Source organism: Podarcis vaucheri, assembly GCF_965113315.1.
Source record: "Podarcis vaucheri genome assembly, chromosome: 2".
Lineage (NCBI taxonomy): Eukaryota > Metazoa > Chordata > Lepidosauria > Squamata > Lacertidae > Podarcis > Podarcis vaucheri.
Genome location: NC_138760.1, coordinates 92,496,877 through 92,512,628, shown reverse-complemented (window position 1 = coordinate 92,512,628; position 15,752 = coordinate 92,496,877).

Below are 15,752 nucleotides of genomic sequence, written 5' to 3'. Positions count from 1 at the left end.
TACTGAACCAGACTGAGAGACCATTTAAAGGCTCAGGAACCCATTGCAGGTGTTATGGATTGAATAGCTACTGCACCTTTTCACAATATTCTAGTTTTCTGAGATTGTTAATTTGGAGTTTTCATCAGCTGTATGCCATAATCATCACAATTATAACAAATAAAGGCTTGACATATCTCGCTTTGCATGTCATGAGTCTATCTCATATATTAGTTTCACCTTTTAAGTTCAATTACTGAAATAAATGAACTTTTCCATGATATTCTAATTTTTCGAGTTTCACCTGTATGTTCCTAAGGGTTAGGGTGGCCATAGCTCACTGTGGAAGGGTTGTACTGTAGTTCAGAGGTAGGGCATCTGCTTTGCATGTCAAAGGTCCTGAGTTCAATCTCTGTTGTCTCCAGGTAGGGCTGGGAAAGATTTCCTGCCTGAATCCCTGGAAGGCCACTGCCAGTCCCATGTAGACAATACTGAGGTAGATGGACCAATGGTCTGACTTGTATAAGGCAGCAGAGATAATGGGTAAGCAATTACGGTTCCTTTTTAAAATTTCTTCTACTATTCATTTATTGCATTTTTAATATATATCTTTATTCAGTTTGCATTCAAATATAAATCAAAATCATACATATTATATAGGATTCCCTGAATCCTTGGACTTCCCTATGCCACTCCATGGTTTCCATGGTTTATCATTGTCAACTGCATCACATAATGTAATCTATCTTTTCTTTAACTTCCTTTTTATACCCTTACAAGTGTTATTAAAATCCTGCAAAGTTTTTAATTGTTTACAGTGTTCTCCTAAATATTCTGTAAATTTTCCCCATTCCTTATTAAAGTTTATATCTTCTTGGTTTCTGATCTTCCCAGTCATTATCCATTCTTCTCTGGTTGGAACTTTATCTTTCTTCCATCTCTGGGCAAAAAGCATCTGCGTAGCCATCACTGCGTACTTAAATAGTCTTTTCTGCTCCTTTGGTATTTCTGCACCTATAATTCCTAATAAAAAAGCCTCGGTTTTTTTCACAAAGGTTATCTTAAACATTTAAGGTATCTCTTTTTTTTTAAAAAAAAGACACGCACACTAAGCAGGAATCTTCTATTTTCTGATTATGAGCTGTACAAAAATGTCATTCCTCTTCCTAATAATCAGACCAAATGAGTGAGTCAGTGAGAACCAAGACACCTTATATTACATAATTATTATTTTAAAAGCTCTTGTCCCGTCCCCCCTTGCAAACCATAAGTAATGCCTTTCAGCTAATAGTGGCACGCTCCCCACAGAAAGCTATTGTCCCTTCTTAAGGTTATGTCTTGGCATTAATCATATTGCTTTGCCAATTGATAATTGGGTTGCTTCCTTACTTAAAGGCTTTTCGCAATTAAGGGGCATTTCCCCACAATTATCTGCAAAGGGAAGTAAAACAGGGATTACTCTCAACACTTAATATAGTGCTATATCAATCATTCTAGCACCAGCCAAGATCCTTCTGCATTTACTCACAAGGAAGCTTTCTCAGAAACCCCCACTACTATGTTAATTAAATGTTTTCTCTTGCAGCTTCATCTCTTTTCATAGTTCTCTGTTTGGTATGGTTGGAGAAATACAAATGAAATGTCCCGTTATCAATCAACTCCTGCTTCCCACAAGAAAATGGTGCTTTAATTATTAGCCCCCTCCATTTTTTATTTCCTTTGTAGCAAAGGGTGCTTTTCAATTTTTAATTTTTTTTTGGGGGGGGAAATAGGTCCTCCCCTTCCTGATTAACACCTTGAAGTAACATAGAGGTGTAGTATCGTTAATCACTCATCCCAGCTGAAGTGAACAGAAAGACTAAAAGAGGCAGAACTAGTAGGTTTTTGTAAAAGTATAAAAAGGTAAAGGTACCCCTGCCCGAACGGGCCAGTCTTGACAGACTCTGGGGTTTGTGCGCCCATCTCACATCTATTGGCCGGGGGCCAGCGCTGTCCGGGGACACTTCCGGGTCACGTGGCCAGCGTGACAACGCTGCTCTGGCGAGCCAGAGCCGCACACGGAACGCCGTTTACCTTCCCGCTGGTAAGCGGTACCTATTTATCTACTTGCCCCCGGGGGTGCTTTCGAACTGTTAGGTGGGCAGGCGCTGGGACCGAGCAGCGGGAGCGCACCCCGCCGCGGGGATTCGAACCGCCGACCTTTCGATCGGCAAGCCCTAGGCGTTGAGGCTTTAGCCCACAGCGCCACCCGCGTCCCCAAAATTGTAAAAGTATAGTAGCCCTTAGAAGCCTCAAAAGCACATTGTCACTCCACAATGGAAAGGCTGGTGCTGCAATCACATTTCTTTTACTTTTGGAAGAAAGGTCACACAAGCCAGCTAAAACAAAGCAAAACACAGAAAGGCAACGATTTGGCAATGTTTTCTGAATTCTCAGTAGAAAGTGAGAAAACAAAATATCTAAATTCCAGGGAAAAGGGCTAGGGTTAAAGCAACGCCAATTGGAAGTGGGCTACACTCACCACTCTGAATAAATCTTTTACTCTTGTTTGTATTTCTGCTCAGTGTAGTGTTGGGACACCTATCTGTTGAATTGCTGGATCTTCTGCTTTTCCTTGATAATAACATTCCCCTTCTGTCTATTAAGATACACACAAAGATGGAAAAGCTAGGTGACTATAATATCCCATGCATCTGATGCAAAGGGCTTTGGCTTACAAATCCTGATGCAACAAACATTTATTAGTTTTTAAAGGTTCCACTGAACTATGGGGTTTTTAAATTGTTTTGTGGAACCCTCAGTGTTCTGTAGATGTGATGAAACAAGAAAAAACCTCTGCTATCCTGTATGCTCATAGTGGCTTCACGAAGATAATACGTGCTGAATTATCTCATCTTCCAGTGATGTTAGGATTTGTGGAAACTTAAGAAATCTATAATCTGGGTAACCGGGTTCGCGTCTCCGCTCCTCCACATGCTGCTGCTGGGTGACCTTGGGCTAGTCACACTTCTCTGAAATCTCTCAGCCCCACTCACCTCTCAGAGTGTTTGTTGTGGGGGAGGAAGGGAAAGGAGAATGTTAGCCGCTTTGAGACTCCTTCAGGTAGTGATAAAGCGGGATATCAAATCCAAACTCTTCTTCTTCTTCTTTCTTCGCCCCTGCCCCCCAGTTGATGGACATTGTCATTCAAATGGTGTGTGTGCACCCCACCATGTGGGGCAGGGCTTATCTGCCCCCCCCATATTTTAGTCAAGTTGGCACCCTGAAAGAGAATGTAACTTATCTTTAATTTGTTCTGTTCTTTCTTAATTCCTTGTAGGCTCATTGCTGGAATGAGTAAAATGCTTAAAGTGGTAAATATAAGGGCAGTATGTCTGTGCAGTGAAATATGGAATGCTGGGAAAACATTGAATCCTAATTTCTTAGCCATGTGGGAAGCTGAGTTAGAGAAGCTCCATTTAAGAGGCACCTTTTAGGGGTTGTGGGAGGGGGCCTTTGCACCCCACCTTCAGATTCCATGATTAGATTATTTTTCAGGAGCATCTATATAATTAACTTGCCAGCTCTGCACTCAGTTATCCTCCAAGTTCAAATATTTGCAGGTGCTAATATTTATCTCCTTGCAGGATAGTGTCATCTGCTGATTTCGGCAGATCAAGGTGATGCTAGAAGCACAAGAACAGACTATGCTGGTTCTTTGGGTCATTTGCTCAGGAATAAATGAGGTGGCCCCCCCCCCCGTTTCTTTACACAGACCTCTAAGCAGCCAAAAACCTTGATTCAATCTGAAGTAATATTTAGTGGGAAGGATACAACTCCATGGCCAATTGTTTGAACTCCTCAAGGCCACACCTGCCTAGAAGTACAGAGTTCCGTGAACCAGGATGTCAGCAAACCCTGAAGGCTGTTTTCCAGAAAAAACGGCCTCTTGTGTCAATATTGCATTTAGCATTGCTCTGCCTGAGTTTTCCCTATCTGCAGCTTGTACAGCAGGTCATCGCCCTGGATAGTGATAAGAGGAATAATTGCTACCAGAGAGGGTTTTGCCACTATAACTTTAATCTGTCCTCCCTTCTCATTTGTAGTTTAATAATTCTTATACCTATAAGGACAATATGCTTGCTTCTTTCTTTGCCTCTCAGCATCGCAGAATCTCTCTGACAGACTAATCCTCAATATATCCCAAATGTGGTTACACTAAATCCTACCTACCACTATCCAGCGCTTCTTGGTGGGGAAGATGTGATTTTAAAAATAGCCATCCTATATTTGAGGGGAGCATTTCCCCTGCCCAACCCATGTTGGGGTGTGATTTACAACTCTATTCATTAGGTTTATGGTGTCAAATGCAGATTAATTAAAAAAACCCTGCAACTAGGATTGATGGTGGACCACTAGGCATCACTGCAGAAAATATACATGTCTATGGACTTGTGTGCTGCTTACAAACATGAGAAGGGTCTTGGTGGATCATAACAAAGGCTAGTCCAGCATCCTGCTTTCACAGAGGCCAACTAGAGGCCTGTGGGAAGCCAACAAACAGGACATGAGCATCATAGCTCTCTCCTGCTATTGCCCCTCAGCAATTGATATTCAGAAGCACACTGCCTCAGATTCTGGAGGGTATACATACACGACTTTTCCCCCCAGATGGAACTCGCTAGAACTCAGTTCTGTCACCTCTCAGGTAGGCGCCATTGCCATTCTAAGAGAATGAGGGAGATGTTCATGGGGAGTTTCAGCACCTCTTTGTCAAGAAAAATAGTACTGAATAAAGGTGTGCAGCAGATTTTGATGACTCTCAACCGAAGTGCTTCAGTGGGATTCTCAGCTTGTCTGAGGCAAAGAGGGATCTGCACCTGAGGTGCCTTCAATCAAAATGGGGACCCGCTGAAGCATCTCATGGTGCCCTGACGACTCAGGTGCCAAAAATCCCTCCAGGCAAGAGTCTGCGGAAAGCTAAGCTACTGTAGTTCATCTCATTGTTTAAGGAAACTGTGAGGGGAAGAAGGGAAGGAGAAGGGAAATAGAACAAATGCCAGAGTACCCCTGAGAGAGAGAAGAAGAAGAGTTTGGATTTGATATCCCACTTTATCACTACCCTAAGGAGTCTCAAAGTGGATAAAATTCTCCTTTCCCTTCCTGCCCCACAACAAACACTCTGTGAGGTGAGTGGGGCTGAGAGACTTCAAAGAAGTGTGACTAGCCCAAGGTCACCCAGCAGCTGCATGTGGAGGAGCGGGGAATCGAACCTGGTTCCCCAGATTACGAGTCTACCACTCTTAACCACTACACCATGCTGGCTATGGCTGACAGGTCATGCCGATAATTAAACACCAGGGGAGATTTATGGGAATCCTTTTTCCAACCATCGTAGAAGTTGCTCTTGTAGGAAAACCACTACATGGACTTTTCTGAATTCACCGCATCAGGAGGATGCACTAGGCTTGCAAATTTCATAAAGCTCCACCAAAGAATAAAGTTATAGACTATTCCCTTTTTAAACCAAACAATATATTTTAAAGGTGTCCAGCATAAGAACCACTGGACCTATCTGCCTGTAATTTGTCTACTCTGAGAGAGGTTACCATGCCCACAAATTTTACCTACTTCTGCCAAAAGGGGGGGGGGGATAGGTGTTTTGATTTCCCCATAATAATGAATGGGATGGGGAAATGAAGCTGTGTTTTCCTTCCAAAGCGGATTTGACCTTGGGGCCCAAGCCAAATCAGGCAGCCTTATGAAGCAAACAGGCAGTGCTTCAGACTGAAGCAGCAATTTGGGGTCTTTACTGAATCTTGTGGTTACTGCATACCCCTGATCTAGACACAATCATTTCTACTGGCCATTGCAGGTAGCTGAGCAAAATTGCTCCTGATTATATGGCAGAGTCTCCCATTCTTCTTTCCTTTGTCATAAAATGGTCACTCAGAATGTCAGGGAGAAACTGGATCCATTGACAGGGAGCTGGTAGTGGTTTGACAACTGAAATAAATCTGTGGATGCTTCCAGCCCTGTTAACACTGAGCTCATGTGTATTCAGTATCAGGGATAATATGCACACTTGAATATCTTATGCGTATGGAATGAAGAAAAACTACCCCTATGGAGCTGAACGTATTGAGAAGCTCACATATTTCAGCTCATTCATTCTGCTGCTTGGAAATAACAGACTCAGATTGAGTTTCAGAAAAGCCACACAGGTGCAAGCTCCAGAATTCAGAGGTGTTGTTGAGTCACATGCAAGACTGCAATAGGCTGCTGTTGGAATATCTTCAGCAAAATCCACGTGCAAGAGGGTATTATTTTAAGGCATCTGTAAATGGACTTGGGCCTGAAAATGACTTCCTGCCCAATAATGTCGCCTCGTTTTTTAAAGTGTGCACATACATACCTCCAATTTTCCTCCTGACACAATATTGTTTGTAAAGCAATTAGCTTGGCTTTCTGGGAGCTTGAGAGAAGTTCTGGGCAGAGGGCCAGAGCATGTGTCCTTTCCCAGATGCATTCAATTAAGCAGATGCCTTTAACCTGGGCTAATGCACCTGCCCCTCCACCAGCACTGACTCTGAAGTGTTTTCTTGTTGTACTTGATGTATAATCTATAGAAAGTGCAAACAGTTTTAGCTGACATCTGATAAGCCTATAAATAGAATGGCAGCACCTGCTGTAGTCCTGCAGCTCCACTGGCTGCAGCAAAATGTCCTTAAAGCGTTAGACTTTGCTTAGGGATGGGATGCTGCAAAAAAGTTTTGTCTAGTCTGATATTCAGTTCTGCAATGTTGTCCTTCAACACAGTACCAAAATATGGATGCCTGGGAGCTGGGAACTGGGTCTTTACTGATTCTGTGGAATCTGGGTTTGCCCTTGGGCAACTGGGCACCAAGCAAGTTCCTTATATTCAGTCGATATGTTGGTTTTGAAAAAGAAAGGCTGTTGTAAATGCTTGATATCAAACTGTCACGGAACCATTACCAGGAGAGGATGCAGAGTTGTGCCACCGTCATCGTCCCGCAGCCCCAACCCAGTAACTTATTAGAAGCTGAGAAAAAGTATAACTTGCAGCAGAGATGGGGAACCTGCTGCCCTCCAGTTGTTATTGGACTCCCTCTCCCATCAGTCCTGGCTGATGGGTGACAGGTAAAGATGGGTGAATATGATAACTTCAGTGCAATTTTTTCTTTTTTAAGGTCCTCGTGAAAATGCACCAGCACTTTAGAGCACATCTCTCCCAGTGTACACTTTTTGTGTGCATTTTCCCCTATTAGGGACATTCCCCCCCCAAGTCATTTCCCCTAATAAAATGCCTTTTGTGCGCATTTTTCATGAATCTGTGCATTCTTACTCAAGTATGTGTATTTTTGCTCACATTGCCTGGCTGGAGAACTACAGGTCTGTCCGTGGCCACCAGCTCTGTCCTCCACAATTGAAAGCGCAGGGCTTCTGAATACCAGTTGCTGGAACCCACAGGAAGCTGCTCTTGTACTTGAGTCCTGCTTGCTGTCTCCCACAGGCATCTAGCTTGCCACTGTGTGAACAGGATACTGTAGAGATGGGCCATTAGCCTGATCTAAGCTAAAAAACCCCAAGCATTGCATCCTTTCTTCATCGGGGAGCTGCTCCATCCCCTTGATCTTTTAGTTGCCCTGTTCAGAACATTTTCCTGCTTGGAAGCAATTTTCTCTTTTGACCACAGGTTTTCTGACCCCTGCTGCTGAAAGAATCTACCAGGGACAGCTAACAATGCAAGCAGATATTATTCCTCTGGCAAAGTGATCTGGACCGCACGTGCTGCCATTTGGTAACCGATTAACCATGCTGCCTGGATCGAAGCTGCCTTGATGGGATTTCTGTCATTCAGTGACAGCAAGGGAGAGCTTGCCAGGAAAGCTGTGATCTCTGCTGGTGTTGAAATGACATATGTGGGGGAGATTGCAGGTTTTGACGTCATCCCAATAGAAAAACACTCGGGTGTTTGTCCAAAGTGGGGATTGCAGGCAGATGTCTTAAAACAACAGCAATGTTATGCAAGAGTGGGGGAATAAGGCCTTCTCTGCAAGGCTGTTGAGAGCTGAACTGAATTACTGCAAGGTGTGCCTCCACATATATGTCATTTACTTCTGAGGTGCCAGACTGAGGATTTCCATCATCTATTCTAGACCTTGTTATCAGGGGGCCGAATGGGATTTCCAAGCCCATAAAACCAGGTGCATAGCATTAACTTGCACTATGCAAAAGTGCATTCAATTGTAGTTACATTTCTCCTTTCAAGCAAGTGAAAGTTGATTAATAACCTGCCTGGACAGATCTGTTATTTCAATCTTGCCTAATAGCCAAGGGACCTGCCTGCAATCTTCCTTGTGGACCCAGAGCAGAGAGATTTCCTATCAGAAGGATGCTGAAGCCTGCAAACCCCTTAGCCCATTGGAAAGAGATTCTGCAATCAATCTCCGAAAATCATTTGAGTGCCCTAGACAAAAACCAGACCGTAACTTCTAAGCCCTTCCTTCAAAGGTGACATATATATGGAGTCAAGTCATTATATCTTCACAACAGCCTTATGAGGTAGATTAGGCAGAAGGATTTGTTTTGTTTCTTCCTAGATACATAAAAATGTAAAACTCTAATCCTGCCCTGGAAGATTTGGAGAGGAGATTGTGACTTCATAACTGGGGAGAAGGTGAAAAAGATTTGTAATAGTTGCAATGTGTGGGTGGAGGAAGATGCAGAGGTTGCCTTGGGGGTGATTTGTGTGCAAGGGGAATTGTAAAAAAAAAGGGGGAGATATAGACATGGGGAAAAGGTGAAAACTGGGGGGCAAAGCAGGGCTGAAGAATAGATGAGAGAAGTGGGATCAGCAATGGGACAGGGAAGGTGAAAAGCAAATTTAGAAGTTCCATAGGGTGGGAATAGAGTTAGTGTGGGGGGAATGACAGAGGGGTTGGTGAGCCACTAGTATTGAAATATTTACAGACTGCATTTTCACTTCAATAACCCCTGTGGTGTAGTGCTTAGAGCGTCGGACTAGGATCTGGGTGAACAGGGTAAAAAAACCCAAAAAACCTTGGCCATGAAGCTCACTTGGGGGCCACTCACTGCCTCTCAGACTAAACTACTTCAGAAGGTTGTTGTGGGGATTAAAGGAGGGAGGAGGAGGAGGAGGAGGAGAGCCATGTATGCCACCTTGAGCTCCTTGGAGAAAAAGTGGGATGCAAATTAAATAAATAAATAAATTCATATAAATACAGCAAGGTAATATGCGGCATACAAAATTACAGTAACATCAACACCAGTAAAAATTAGCTGGTGAAAAGAAAGTGCCTAGCAAAGACCTGCCTGAATAGCACAGTTTTCAGGTGACGACAAAGGGAAGGCAGCTAATGCAAATGCTGCGAAATAGAAGCAATGTCATAAAAACACAATAAAATAAAAAAGTCTGAAACATAAAGACAATGTTGGCGACCTCTAGGCAGATCCCTGGTGAAGTCTCTCTCCTACAAATTGGCCTGCCCCCTAGTGGATGGAGAGGAGAGCATCCCAGTGCTTTAGAAACTATTGAAATCCCTTTCAGTCGTTCTTTCCCCCCACAGTTATTAGATGAAGGTGGGGATGAAGCCGCTGGCCTTATCCCCACCACTTTGCACTGGGGGCTGAACTTGTGCAGCAAAGAGCCTTCTCAGCTCACATAGTAAGCAGGCTCCCTGTGTGATTGAGAGCTGTGATCTTTCAGGGCTCATTGCATGAGCTTTGAATCCTTGAAGGGGATTCAAGCATGGCAACAAGGAGGAAGGAGGTTGTGCCCTATATAGCCCCATGATGTAGGGCAGGGATCAGTAAATTTTTTCAGAAGGGGCCGGTCCACTGTCCCTCAGACCTTGTGGGGAGCCGGACTATATTTTGAAAAATAATAATGAACAAATTCCTATGCCCCACAAATAACCCAGAGGTGCATTTTAAATAAAAGGACACATTCTACTGATGTGAAAACACGCTGATTCCCGGACCGTCCACAGACCGGATTTAGAAGGCAAATGGGCTGGATCTGAGCACCCATTCACTGCTGCAATGTGCCAGCAAAAACGGCAGCCTCGGGTGCTTCCATGGGAAGTTGTTATATTAGAGTAGTTTTCAATAATGTGTGGTCAGAGAAAAGCTGGCCGCCTGTAAGCCCAAACCTTAGACTATTGTCCCATAGGATCTTTCCCCACTTTGCAGTGTGCATCCCTGCCCCTAGATCAGTGGGAAGCACAGACCCTTTGCTTGCAATGGCCCAGGGATGGTGGAAGGACGAATCAAACCAAAACCAACACAATCAGCATTTGCCTTGATGCCTCAGGCCTGACCAGCAGAGGGCCCCTAGTTACACAGTTGCAGCCCGGGTGAATTCCAGTCATTTCAATTGGGGGGGGGGGAGAGAAAAAAAAGCTAGAGAAGCACTTGCAGCTCATATTAAAAATGTCTTGGCTGAAAGAAGAGCCAATGTCCCCTAAGTTTGGGAAGCCAACAGATTTGCCTTCAAATAGAGGTCCCCTCTATTTAAAATGCTTTAGTGTTTCCCTCCGATTTTGCTCCTCAAATGATACATGAACTTGCTCCAAATCCGGTGCTGGTTTCTACTTCACCATCCCCTCCAGCCTTCAGGCAGACTTTTGTGTGCCTTTCTTTGCATGTTTGTTTGATTTAAATCTTTTAATTGAAAAGCTGTTCTAAGGAGGGAGGAGGTGGCTTCATGACTGACACAAGAGTCAACCAATCAGTGCTGTTTTCATCCTCCTTGGCTCCAAACGGATAGAAAGCGTTTCCCCCTGGCTTTGATCTGGGCAAAGATTTTACACCTGCACCAAATGCAGAGAGCGTTCTTTGATAGCAAGTTGACTGCATATCTGATGCGAGAGACAAGGAAAGGGAATGTGCCACTTACCTTATTTTACCGTCCTAGGTGGCTTAGGGACTTCGTTGTCCCCCTTCAATATTGTAAGCAAAAGTGAAATCCAACTCCTTCAAAATTGGCCCAGACAGATGCTGTCATTGAGCTATCAACCCCATCCTCAAGATCCCTTTCCTAGGGTGAAGAACCTGCAGCTGTCTAAGTATGCTTAGAATTTCAACTCCTATCAGCCCAAACAGTATAGCTGATGGTCAGGGATGACTGGAGTTGTAGTCTAGCAACACCTGGAGGGGCCCATATTGCCCATTGTTGCTTTGTGGTCTGCGTACAACCTCTTCCCCACCCCCTTCCCACCACAATCCAAGATGCACATGCAGAGGGGAATCCAGTGTTGCGAGCTGGTATTGTTAGACTGGCCAATTGCCAAATTGCATAAGCGGTGTCAAAGTGAAAACATAACAGCCAGGTTACCTGAATGCCCTCGAGAAACCTTATAAACAATGGACCCTTGGGCAGCTGCCGATTTTTCTACCTTGCGCTGCAGCACAGCAGCAGAGGATAAACACGTTCTTTGTGTCAATAGTTCAGTAGCATTAAGAGGACTTGGAGTTCTTATCTGTTCAAGGACTGCAAATGAATGCGGTCAAAACAGCCCATCTGCCTACGTACAAATGGGATGTAAGCCCTTTCATTATTAGCTGAAGAAGCTCCTGGCTTTGAAATATGTGTGTCACTGTGCTGAATAAAAATGGGCTGCAAGATCTCACCGGAGGAAGGCTATTCCTTCTGGAGATATGAATTTGAGCCAATAGGAAAGGTGTTTTCTTCTTCTTCTTCTTCTTCTTCTTCTTCTTCTTCTTCTTCTTCTTCTTCTTCTTCTCTCTCTCTCTCTCTCTCTCTCTCTCTCCTCTCTCTCCCTTTTTATTTAAAGGCCAGGAGGTGCTTCTTGAATTACAGGCTTAACTGGAAGAAGACATTGAATGCTTTCACTTGGCCAGCTGTCCACCCACCTGTCTCACACACATCTTGGCCTGACCGCCAAGGGACCTGGAAGAGGGTCATTTTTGCCTCCTGTGAGTTCCTGCCAGCAGGGGCTGAAAGAAATATCTTAATTTTATGTGGCTGTTTTTTTGCTCCTTGCATTTAGCATGGATAGTGGTTTCTTTTTTTAAAAAATATTGCAAGTATGAACCACCGTGATATCTACAGATGAAGGGTGGTATTCAAATTTAATAAGAATAACAAACAAACAAACAAACAAACAAACAAACAAGCAGCACAATTAAATAGTTAGCGGGATCAAAGTAGTTGTAAAAGGGATCATTTAACCCTTTCTATCCCTGTTGTAGTACCAAGGGAAAATCCCTTCTTTGAAACTAGAACGGCCCATTTGTATCTTCACCCAGAATGTCCAAACAAATGCCAATTGGAAGCCCAAAGCTATACATGAGCGCAATATTCCTCACATGGAATTAATAAATAATGTCCCTGATACCGGAAGTAACAAGCTATAGAACCATTGTGACTAGAAGCCATTCATTTCCTCATTCTCCATTAATTCGTCCAATCCCATTTTAAAGCCACTGAAGCTTCAGAAAAAGGATTTTTCTTAGGGCTTCGGGAGAAGAGGCAGGGGTTAAACTGCCTGCTCTGAGTCTATAAAAGATCCGTTCTCTCCAGGTGCAAATGCTATTTGCAGTTTTGCATGCTAATTTGAAAAGACACATTTGGTCAGATCTAGTCTGGCCTATGGTTACAGTCTTACACACTTGGAGCCACTATCATAGTGGCTGTTTTAAATCGTGTTGTTTGTTTATTTAATAAATGCATGTATTAGGGGTGTATCTGCAGCATCAGCAAACAGCCCAATCTGCTTTGGATCTGCTCCGTGTTGTTCAGTTTGTGCATTTTTCTTGTCTGAATCTGACTGCCCCTTTCTGTACTTCAGTGCATGTTCATTCAAAATGGCAACTTCAATTACTTTCATGAATCACAAATGCAGTTTTGAAATGAGTTTGAATGGAGATTTCCCCTGCGAATGAGTTCTGGCGCTGATAGTGTGTTGCGAACCAGCTGCATCCATATCTCCTAACTTGGGCAGCTCATGTAAGACGATTTCCCAAAGAGCATGTGTGTTGCCAGTTTGAAAGAGAAACTGTTATCTTCATTGGCTATCCTTGAAATACCACCCAGACTTGAAATACTGTATAAGCTGTTTCAATGTAATAATTTATCGCTTGCAACGGTATATCTCCCTTCAATGATGGAGAGAACAGCAGCTGGGAAGTTCACACAGCATGTGTTGAGTTGCCCTCCTCAACTGACACCACCAATATCTATCAGTCGCTTAAATTGCCACCCCTGTGCTTTTGATATTGAACAAATTCATCAGCCAGATCCTTGGTCTGTTCCTCAGAATTGCCACTGACTTTGAAGGCACATTTGCTTGATAAGGGTGGTGTCACCAGGAGGGGTGGGGCAAGGGGAAGGGAAACCACTGAATGCTTGTCTTGTCAGCCCACACCTCCCAAAGTTAGGCTTCAGATGCATAAACAATCCTGGACTCTGCATTCATCCTCTGAGGTGTGCCTCCTCCACGTGAAATCCGGAGGGTGGCAACATGAGAAAGGGCCTTCTCTCTAGTAACTCCCCATTTATGGGATGCTCTCCCCAGGGAGGTTTGCTTGGCACCTTCCTTATGTAATTTTGGGCGCCAGGAGAAAATGTCCCTCTTCAACCCGGCCTTTGGTTGATTAATACAGTAGTACCTTGGTTGATGAACGCCTTGCGACTCAAACAATTTGGCTCCCGAATGCTGCAAACCCGGAAGTGAGTGTTCTGGTTTGCAACCGTTCTTTGGAACCTGAACATCTGGGGCAGCTTCTGCAGCTTCCGATTGGCTGCAGGAGCTTCCTGCAGCCAATTGGAAGCTGTGCCTTGGTTTCCAAACGTTTTGGAAGTCGAACGGACTTCCGGAATGGATTCCATTCGACTTCCAAAGTACGACTGTATTCTACAGCCTTTCAAATGTGTCTGTGGGAAGCAGGGGTTATTGGTTTGCTGTTTGGTTTTACTTATTACTTGTTTTTATCCAGGGCTTTTTTTTCAGCTGGAACATACAGGAACTCAGTTCCGGCACCTTTTGGATGGACGCCATTGCCATTATAAGAGAACAAGGGAGGCATTCGTGGTGAGTCCCGGCACCCCTTTTTCTACAAAAACAGCACTGTTTTTATCCTGTATTTTGTTCTGTGAACCACCCTGAGATATTATGAGGAAGGGCAGTATATAAATCTAATAAATAAAATAAATGCAGGTGAAACAACATTGAGCCTCGGTAGGTCAAAGGCAGGACAATATTTTATTTTATTCATCTATTCGTAATTAGATAACCTGCTTTGCAGAGGGAAACCCGAGGCCCTTCAGATACCTCTGGCCCACAGTTGTCATAATCCCTAACTTCTGGCCATGCTGCCTGGGGCTGACAAATGTTGAGACTCCAACAAGATCTGGATGTTCCACAGCCCTGCTTTGAAGGTTGTATACAGCAGAAAAGCACCAATAACTATAAAACAGCACCTTTAAAAGTAAATTAAAACCTGAATAATATAGCAAAATAATGCATCGGATTTGAAATTTGGGTGGTGGAAATACCAGCAGCCAAACCCAAAGCCCCCTGCAATAACCCCATTTCTGATGGCACCTAAAACCTACCCTGGAGGCATCTGAGTGGCTCTCTGGGGGCAGAGAGCTCCATATCCTGGGAAGTACTTCTGGAGAATGCTCTCCATTGCATCTCTCCCAATGTCTGGTAAGGTAAAGAAATGAATGGAAGACCCTTTCCTGATGTCCTGAAGGTGTGGCCAGTTTCATCTGTCAGGAGAAGGTCCTTTGAATAACCGTACCGTGGCAGTTTTTAAGGCTTTATTTTTAAGTTTGTTTCTGACAGGGTGGCAGACTGCATTGTGAGTAACAGGGGGAGAAGGAAACGGGAAATTCCGTAGTCCAGACTGTAATCTGAAGGAGAAGAGATTGGCTAAAAAAGAAGAAAAAGAGTAAGGAAACACATGACTTAAGGTTCCTGTCCTTTCTTTTTTCTTTTTCTTTTTGACACAGGTGATTCACAAGAAGTGAATCATCAAGTGCAATTTCCTTTGCTGGGTTTGCAGTGTTTTGTCTCTATTGGCAAGTCCAGTGCAGGCAGACTTGAGAAAGAGGAAAGATCACGGGACAAGCTGTACATTTTCAACGAGAGACAAACTGATGTAAGATGATGCTGAGCTAGTGCTGTTCCTTACACGGCGCAGCTCCTGATGCCTCAGGCATATCCATCTGCTGACTGCATGTATTGCTGTACACCAGTGCATAACAAGGGCAGGAAAATCACTGATTTGAATCAATCCATTGGACCAACAAGCTCAGCATTGTTTACAAGTCTTTCCTAGACCATTCCAGAAATGTCAGGAATTGAATTTTTGCATGCATATGCAGTAAATATATATATATATATATATATTATGAGTTTGTGGGTGCCAGTCTCTCCTAAATTCCTGGGTCTAGTATGTGTTGGAATTTACTCAGTGCTCCGAGTGTTAACCTGGGTGCCAGACAATGAACTTCTGGATTCAGCAAGGGTTAAAATATAAGCCAGGCCAGTTTCCTAATGAGGTAATCACCTGGGAGATGAGCCATTAAAAAGACAAATGAAAGAGGAAGAGCCATTAGGAAAGCCAAGGAGAAGGGGCTCTGTGCCAGAGGGAAAATGGATGAGGATCCTCCTCAAGCTCTGAGATAGTTTGAAGACAAAGGTAGAGTTTTGAAGTAGAATTTTGTATGGTCTTGGCTTTTCTGGTCAAAACTGACACCTGACTGAAAAAATGAGCTA